General features: G+C 31.2%; 1 long non-coding RNA gene across 1 annotated transcript; it reads right to left on the bottom strand.

The window, feature by feature from the left end:
• Window positions 1-5881: 5881 nt before the first annotated feature.
• On the bottom strand, window positions 5882-8785 carry LOC120580226 (uncharacterized). Its single transcript, XR_005645931.1, has 3 exons — window positions 8312-8785; window positions 7630-7689; window positions 5882-6155 (listed from the first exon to the last, which is right to left on the bottom strand). It is a non-coding gene; the product is annotated as an uncharacterized lncRNA (long non-coding RNA).
• Between the last annotated feature and the right edge of the window lie 226 nt (window positions 8786-9011).

Below are 9011 nucleotides of genomic sequence, written 5' to 3'. Positions count from 1 at the left end.
GCTCAAACCATAATTAATAATGAACATAGTAGTTGTCAGCAACATAGTTTTAAAAACTGGATTGGTCATCGACTTGGTGAGGTCACTGGGTTACTGAGTTAATGGTTCAACCACTAAGTCATTAGTTGAACTACATGACTGAACCAGATTATATCGGATAACTCAGATTTTTAACTCGGCCTCTATAAAAAAGAACCAGAGATTGAGGAGCATTGTTCTGCCCACTCAAGTATGAAATCAGTTTCCAACGAGAGTGGTTATTTATTTGTAAAACAAGTTGATATATTACATAGATAACAATTATTATAAAACATTCAAAAAATGTTGTATTAATGCTCTAATGGAAAACTGGTCTCCACATCCTCTAATGGAGAATTGGGATTCTTCTTCTCTTATAAGGAGAAGAATAGATGAAGAGAAAGAAGAAATACGACAGGGGTTACTTCATTGCCACCAACCTCCATAGCATCAACGGTCCTTCTTACATTCATTGAATTTTGTGCCACTATTTTTAGATGCAACCAACTTACCAAAGAGTTGATTTGTTAAACACTATTTGATAACAGAGTTCTTGGTCCCAATATAACACCACCTAGTCCCAATATAACACCACCTAGTTGCATGTGAAATACTAACTAGTTTTTTTCTTTTGCTAGGATGAGGCATTGCAAGAAGACAAATTTTGGTTCTACAAGTGGAAATCAATATTACTCTACTAGTCCAAGTCCATCATTTGGTAGAAATTTGACTAAAGAACAACTTGTAATATTGATGAATTTTGACAATTGGTAGGTTTTATTATTATTTGTGATTGAGTGATCCAGATTAATCTGATCCAACTCGGTTTAACACAAGTACACTTTTTTTTTATTGAGACCGTGTTATAAATCTAAGTTATCCGATTTAATCTGATTCAGTCATGCGGTTCAACTAATGACCCAGTGGATGAACCATTGACTCAATAAATTGGTGACTTCATCGAGTCGACAACCGGTCTGATTTTTAAGACTATGTTGCTGACAACTATTATGTTCATAACCATTTAGGGTTTGAGCTCGACCATGGACAAACAAACCGATTGATGGCTTTATTGACACCTTTGAAATACACCTCTACTATTTCTGTCCCACAAAATACGACAATTGTCGGTGATAAGTTTTTCCCACAAAATTTGATGAATTAGACAATTGAATCCCGATCTCTTATATGGCATGATCCTTCTTGAAAAGATAAAACATTCAAGAGGCGTGAATCTTAGATAGAGGAGCATCGTTCTTCCCACTCAAGTATAAAATCAGTTTCCAACAAAATTGATTTGTTAGATGAATGATTTCAGCCATTGGATACCCATTCAACTGATAACGAGGAGGCTACACATATTCAGAAGGGTGTATATATGAAACAAATGGAATTGATTGTTGCTGATGAAAATCAAAATTTATCTTGGAAAACAATGTAAGCGATACTGCTTATGCAAATGAGAATTGGTCAAAAGGAAATAATGAGAATTGGTCGGAAGGAATAAATGAGAACTGGTCCGATGAAGGAATGAGAATTGGTCCGATGAAAGGAAAGAAAATTGGTCCGAAGGAAGACATTCATAAGAGAAGGAGGAGAATCCCAATTCTCCATTAAAGGAGAACGAGAAATTTCGAGTTTTGCATTTGAAAAGGAGTAGAATACTTAGTTCTCCATTAAAGCATCAATACAACATACCTCAGTTGGTTGGGAATCTTTGATAACAGTTGATATATATCTAATTTATTATCTTTTTTACATATAAATATCTTGTAATAACTTTTATTTGTAAAAAAAATGAGTTAACATATTACATATGTAACAATAGTTATCATACATTCTTAACCACCTGAGCTAAGTTGTATTGATGCCCTATGGAAAACTGGTATTTTCCTCCTTCTCAAAGACAAAACTAAAATTCTCCTCATCCTTTAACGGAGAATTGGGATTCACCTCCTTCTCATTTGAATGTTTTCCGTTTGACCAATTTTTATTCCTTCCATCAGACTAATTCTCATTCTTTCCTTCAGTCCAATTTTCATTTCTTCTTTCTGTCCAACTCTCATTCTTTCCTTTCGACCAACTCTCATTTGCATGAGAAGTATCGTTTACATTGTTTTGCCAAGATAGATTTCGATTTTCATGAGCAAAAATCAATTCATTTAGTGTCATCTATACACCCTTCTTATTATGTGTAACTTCCTCCCTATCAGTTGAAGGGATATCCAATGGCTGAAATCATTCATCTAACAAATCATTCTATTTGGAAACTGATTTCATACTTGAATGGGAAGAACGATGCTCCTCTGTCTCTGATTAATGCCTCTTAAGTGTTTCATCTTTTCAAGAAGGATCATGTCATGGAAAAGATAGGAATACAGTTGTCATATTCATATTATGTGGGACAAACTTAGCTTGGACAATTGTCGTATTTTGTTGGACATAAATAGTAGGGGTGTACGCAAAAGGTGTCAGTGAAGTAATATATCGGTTTGTTTGTCCATGGTCGGGCTCAAACCATAATCAATTATGAACATAATAGTTGTCAGCAACATGGTTTTAAAAGCTGGATCGATCATCGACTTGATGAGGTCACTGGGTTACTTAGTTAATGGTTCAACCACTAAGTCATTAGTTGAACTACATGACTGAACCATATTATATCGGATAACTCGTCTTTTTAACTTGGCCTCTATAAAATAGAACCAGAGATTGAGGAGCATTGTTCTGCCCACTCAAGTATGAAATCAGTTTCCAACGAGAGTGGTTACTTATTTGTAAAACAAGTTGATATATTACATAGATAACAACTATTATAAAACATTCTAACAATGTTGTATTGATGCTCTAATGGAGAACTGGTCTCCACATCCTATAAGGAGAATAATAGATGAAGAGAAAGAAGAAATACGACAGGGGTTACTTCATTGTCACCAACCTCCGTAGTATCAACGGTCCTTCTTACATTGATTGAATTTTGTACCGCTATTTTTAGCTGCAACCAACTTACCAAAGAGTTGATTTGTTAAACACTATTTGATAATACAGTTCTCGGTCCCAATATAACACCACCTAGTTCCAAGTGTAATATTGATGAATTTTGACAATTGGTAGGTTTTATTATTATTTTTGTGATTGAGTGATCCAGATTAATCTGATCCAGCTCGGTTTAACACAAGTACACATTTTTTTTATAGAGACCATGTTATAAATCCGAGTTATCCGGTTTAATCTAATTCAGTGATACGGTTCAACTAATGACCCAGTGGATGAACCATTGACTCAATAAACCGGTGACCTCATCGAATCGACAACCAGTCTGGTTTTTAAGACTATGTTGCTGACAACTATTATGTTGATAACCATTTAGGGTTTGAGCTCGACCATGGACAAACAAACTGATTGATGGTTTTATTGACACCTTTCAAATATGCCTCTACTATTTCTGTCCCACAAAATACAACAATTGTCGGTCATAAGTTTTTCCCACAAAATTTGATGAATTAGACAATTGAATCCCGATCTCTTCTATGGCACTATCCTTCTCTAAAAGATAAAACATTTAAGAGGCATGAATCTTAGATAGAGGAGTATCGTTCTTCCCACTCAAGTATAAAATCAGTTTCCAACAAAATTGATTTGTTAGATGAATGATTTCAGCCATTGGATACCCATTCAACTGATAACGAGGAAGCTACACATAATCAGAAGGGTGTGTATATGAAATTAAAGGAATTGATTGTTGCTGATGAAAATCAAAATCTATCTTGGAAAAAACAATGTAAAAGATACTTCTTATGCAAATGAGAATTTGTCGAAAAGAATGAATGACAATTGGTCGTAAGGAAGAAATGAGAACTGGTCTGAAAGAAGGAACGAGAATTGGTCTGATGAAAGGAAAGAAAATTGGTCTGAAGGAAGATATTCAGAGGAGAATCACAATTCTTTATCGCAGGAGGACGAGAATTCCAGATTTGCATTTGAAAAGGAGTATAATATTATTTCTTCATTATAGCATCAATACAACATAGCTCAGGTGGTTGAGAATCTTTTATAGGTAATTTGTTAACTTTTTCACAAATAGCTAACCTGTAATAACTGCTATTTGTAAAAAAAATTAATATGATATATTACGTATATATCATTTGTTATCAAACATTCCATCTATAAAAATGATGGAAGTTTTGTTGAGGATGGTAATGTTAAGGTTAAGAATAGTGGTGAAGTGAATGTTGATGAAAGGAAGAGTGGTGAGTTGTCAAATGTGGGTGGAAAGACGGTGAAGAGAGAGAGAGAGAGAGAGAGAGAGAGAGAGAGAGAGTAATGTGTCTGGTTTTGGTCATAATTTTAAGGGTTTGGAGGAAAATATTAACAATGTTAGAAGGAAAAGACTTATGGTCATGAACATATTTTCTCCCTCCAAAATTTCCATTAGTCATTTCCTCTACATCATCAAAATTAAGTCTAAAAACAGATGTTTTATCCACAAAAATAACCATTTAGTTCTCATGTGTTTGGTCTGTTTCTGATCAAGCTGAACTTTCTTTGTTGGAAGGGAGTGGGAACCTCTCTGATGCTGAGGTTGCGACTCATCGAGAACTGTTCAGATCACTGTTGCAGTTGGACTATCAATTGTTCTCTTTGATTATGCTCATTGTCGAGAAAGGTAAATACGCAACCTAAATAGAAATTGAGCGGTGGTGCAAGCCACACTTTGTAAACCTAATGGGAGAATTGTAAGCCTTCACATAAGGTTTATGATTTTTTCGATATCTAGGACATTTCTCTAATCATCATAATTAGCGAGTATTGGAGGATTGACAGTTTATTTATAATGAATTTATGGAATGATGGTTGGGGGAACTGTAACTCCTTCTCTGGTGATTAAAGAATTAGTTAAGTTGATGGTTGTATCTGTTGCAAACACTGCATCTGTAGAGTTCTGTTTGGCGGCCTATGCATTTGGAAGTGCACAAACCGTCAAACCCTGTTGCAGCTTGATAGGTTATTTAAGATAAATGCTTGCGTGTCCAATGGTTGAGGATTACCATATCGAATGCATAACATGATGAGTAGCAGCATCAAAAATCCCTCATCTTCTACTTTGGGTCGTATATGCAAAATGAGTATTTCTGCGTCTTCACCATCCAAACATCCTCACTTATAGTTAGAGAGCCTTGTGATTTATATATTGATGTTCAATAAAGACATACAATTAATGTTATTATGGGGCAATGTTGTTTTATTTTTAAAATTTTGATTTAATTGAATTGATAATTTTATGGGTAAAATAAAATTTATATTTTATATACCAATGTATCATCAATTGATGGACGAGGGTGGTGCACTGACAACACAAGACTCTTAAGGAATCTAAGAAACATAGATTTATAATTTTTTTCACTCATAAGCATCTATGTATTTCAATAATGGATTTCCAAATGGATTTTGAATGAAAGCAAAAAAAAAAAATAATAAAAACAGTCATCAATCGATGATCAGAATTAGAGATACTTCACCCTGTAAAATGCATGGGTGTTGGCCTTAGTTAGTGCACTTCCTCATATAAGATTTGTATCCTTTTTATTTTTTTTTAATTTTATATAAAATAATTATTTTAAATATCACACCATTAAAAATTTGATAAACATTGTATTAAAATTCTCTTAGAAATAAGAAAAACTCTATTAAAATACAATAATCTAATTGTAGATATATCATGAAAAATTTGATTGAAGTTCAATATAGTTGATTATGATAAAATGGTATTTTAGTTCTTGGATAACTATATAAAAGGTTGATTGAAAAAGATATGCATAGCTAATGTTTAAAATCCAATAACAAATTACAAATTAAACCACGATTTATCGAAGAGATATAGATACATAATGTAAAATGATAATATAAACCCTAAAACATGTTTGATAACAATAAATTGTTGTAAATAATCAAGAAATTAAACTATATTGTTTACCTTTTCTGCTGGAATCTTTCCGTCAAAGTTAAGATTTGTTGCCAACGTTGGGAGATCTTCTTGCAAGGAAAAGAGGACTTCAATTTTAGGTTAATTATTCTTTGAAGTCAGAAGTAATGAATAATCCCAAAATGTATAGCATCTGTATATATTGCTACCAACCCTGCATAAAAAGTAACAACATTATGTAGTTAACGATATATAGATTTATTACTAATATCGATATATTTGTGGTAGATATTGATACCAATGTTTTGTGTATTTTACTTTCAAAACATTTAAGTGAATTTAAGTATTTAAACATATGATTTAATAAAAAAATTAAAACATTAACATATTTTTGTAATACAAAAAAACATCAACATATGTGTATGTTTGCTTTATACTTATAATTGATATAAATATACAAGTATATTTATTTTAAATTTGGTGCATACATTATGAATCATATATCTTTGTTTCTTTTTAATTTTTATATGACATCTGAACTCTCAATCCATATAGGTTTTAATATTTCATGGTGTCTTCCTTTTCATGATGTCTTGATATGTTGAATTACATTTTAAACACATGTAAGATAAGTAATTGAAATTATTTAACTGAAAAATTATAGCGATAAGCTATACAACAACAAAAAATTATTAAATCAAAAGTAATAAAGTTATTTCAATATTTACACAAAATAACATATATCTACAAGAATTATGGTATAACATAAATATTGTCAAAGTATAAATTGACTAGGGAAATATAATACATTTGTTGAAACAATATTCCACCAAAAAATTAACCTCAAAATAGTGAATACCAATCCATCAAATTTATGCAAACATTAACATAAATGTGTGTATTTACTCTAAAATTAAATATGATATAAATGAATTAAAGTTTTCATTTTAAACTGTATGCATTCCTTATTATTTTTAACTTTGTCATTTCTCGATCTGCATAAGTGATAGTGTTTCAAGTTGTCTTCCTTTTCTTGATGTTCTATTGTATGAATTTTCAATCTAAACACATATTAGATAAAAGAAATACAATCTAAACATTTAAGATAATTAGCTGAAATTAAAAAATAATTATAGCGATAAAATATAGAACAAAAGAAAAAACTTAAACCAAAAATAAAAAAGTTACTTTAATAATTATACAAAAGAGTGTAAATCAACAATATTTATGTAGATTTTGTCAAAGAAAAAAATTCATGTAGTACATCAAAACTGTCATGTTATAAATAGACTAGTGAAATAGAATACATTGCTAAAACAATATTCCACAAAAAAAAATATAAAACTAGTGTTGAGCTTAACAATATTTACATTATTACTTTAATTCGTAATAGAGGTAACGACCGTGATTCATAGTTCACTTTTAATATGCCTTCTAAATTTTAAAACTTAATTTTTTGATAGGAAATTTTAAAACTTAATTGATAATAACTTTTTACATTTAATTTACTAAAATTTCAATCTAAATTTTAAAAAACTATCTTCCCAATTTTACTTAAATTTATAATTGGAATAACAAAAGGTTATATATGCAAATCATATGTTTAAATTCACAAAAGGAATCACACATTAAATTTATAAGATTTATTGAAGGGAAAAACAATCAAACAAATAAACTTCATTATTTACCTTTACTACTTGAATCTTTGTGTTGAATTTTGATTTCATTTATGTGGATGGATAATCTAGCTGCAAGACAAAGGGAACTTCAAATTATATATTGAAAATTATTGGAAGTAAAAAAATATATAAAATCACCCCCTTCGATAATAGTACATATATAAAATATGTTGAAAAACTTTAAACTTGAGTATAATGTTTAAAAACGAAAAATATAAACTCAAAAACAGAATAACTACAAACATCATTAAATTCATGGTTGTTAAAATCGGAATCCCACTATAGATCATTGGGTTATAGAAAAAAGAGTAGATCGTAGGATCGTAAGATCCCACATACTAGAAAAAAAAATTATAAAAGTAACTAAGAAAAATAACCTTTAATAAAAAATAAAAAAAAACTTTCATTAATCATCATTCTCATTGTCTTATACATCATCTAAAAACTTTCATTAAAAAAAAACACAACATAATGATGCATTGAAGAATTACACACTGAACTGGTTTTTATACGTTGAGATACGAGGAGTTACAACTGATTTTTATAGAAGAATGGAAAAATGAGAGGGAATTTAATCATTGATGAATTACAATTTCAAAGAAGATGAGAAAAATTCCCAATTTCCTAACCTAATGATTCAATTAAACAGCAGCAAGTCCAAAAAAAAATGAAATTAATGATAGATTATAACCTTCTAGGGTGAAACACGTCGAATTATGACCGAATCAGTCGAAAACGAAACAGACACTGCAGATCAAAACCGGGTCCAATCGGGTCAACGCCTACTGAAACTGGGACAAACCTCTTCTCTAGTTTGGAAAAATGCGATGATTCCACGAGTTTCCGCTTTTCCACGGTGCGCCGCTTAATCTGCCATGATCTATAATCTTCAAACCACTCCAGATCGGTGGAGGTAGGATGAATCGCAAGATCTTGAGATGTAGATCGCGATCTCGATAACCATGATTAAACCCATTATCTTCTCTACTATTCTTGATACTTTCAACACCTACCAAGAAACCGTCAAGATTACCCATCGCAAAGCTTTAAGACATGAAGATTGAAAGGAAAAAAAATTGAGAGATGAAGATATGATTTAGAGACATGGGGAAAAGTGAGATGAGATTAAGAGAGAAAGGTTTTCTTTGCCTCTCGGATGATATTGTGCGGCCAGGGTTTTCTTAGATGCCTTGTATCATTGCATTTTATAGTGGAAACATAGAGTTTGGTAGGTTTAGTTTGGGCTAGGTAAGATATGGGCTTTGAGAACCCATAGTTGGGCCCAGGGTAGTAGTTGAGGTGGTGCCAGCAGCACCAATAATAATAATAATAATAATAATAATAAATAATAATAATAATAATAATAATAATAATAATATAAAAATTTAAGA

Source organism: Medicago truncatula, chromosome 1 (genome assembly GCF_003473485.1).
Source record: "Medicago truncatula cultivar Jemalong A17 chromosome 1, MtrunA17r5.0-ANR, whole genome shotgun sequence".
Classification (NCBI taxonomy): domain Eukaryota; kingdom Viridiplantae; phylum Streptophyta; class Magnoliopsida; order Fabales; family Fabaceae; genus Medicago; species Medicago truncatula.
Note: the sequence above shows the minus strand (reverse complement) of the source record. Positions and strands in the feature narration are given on the sequence as shown.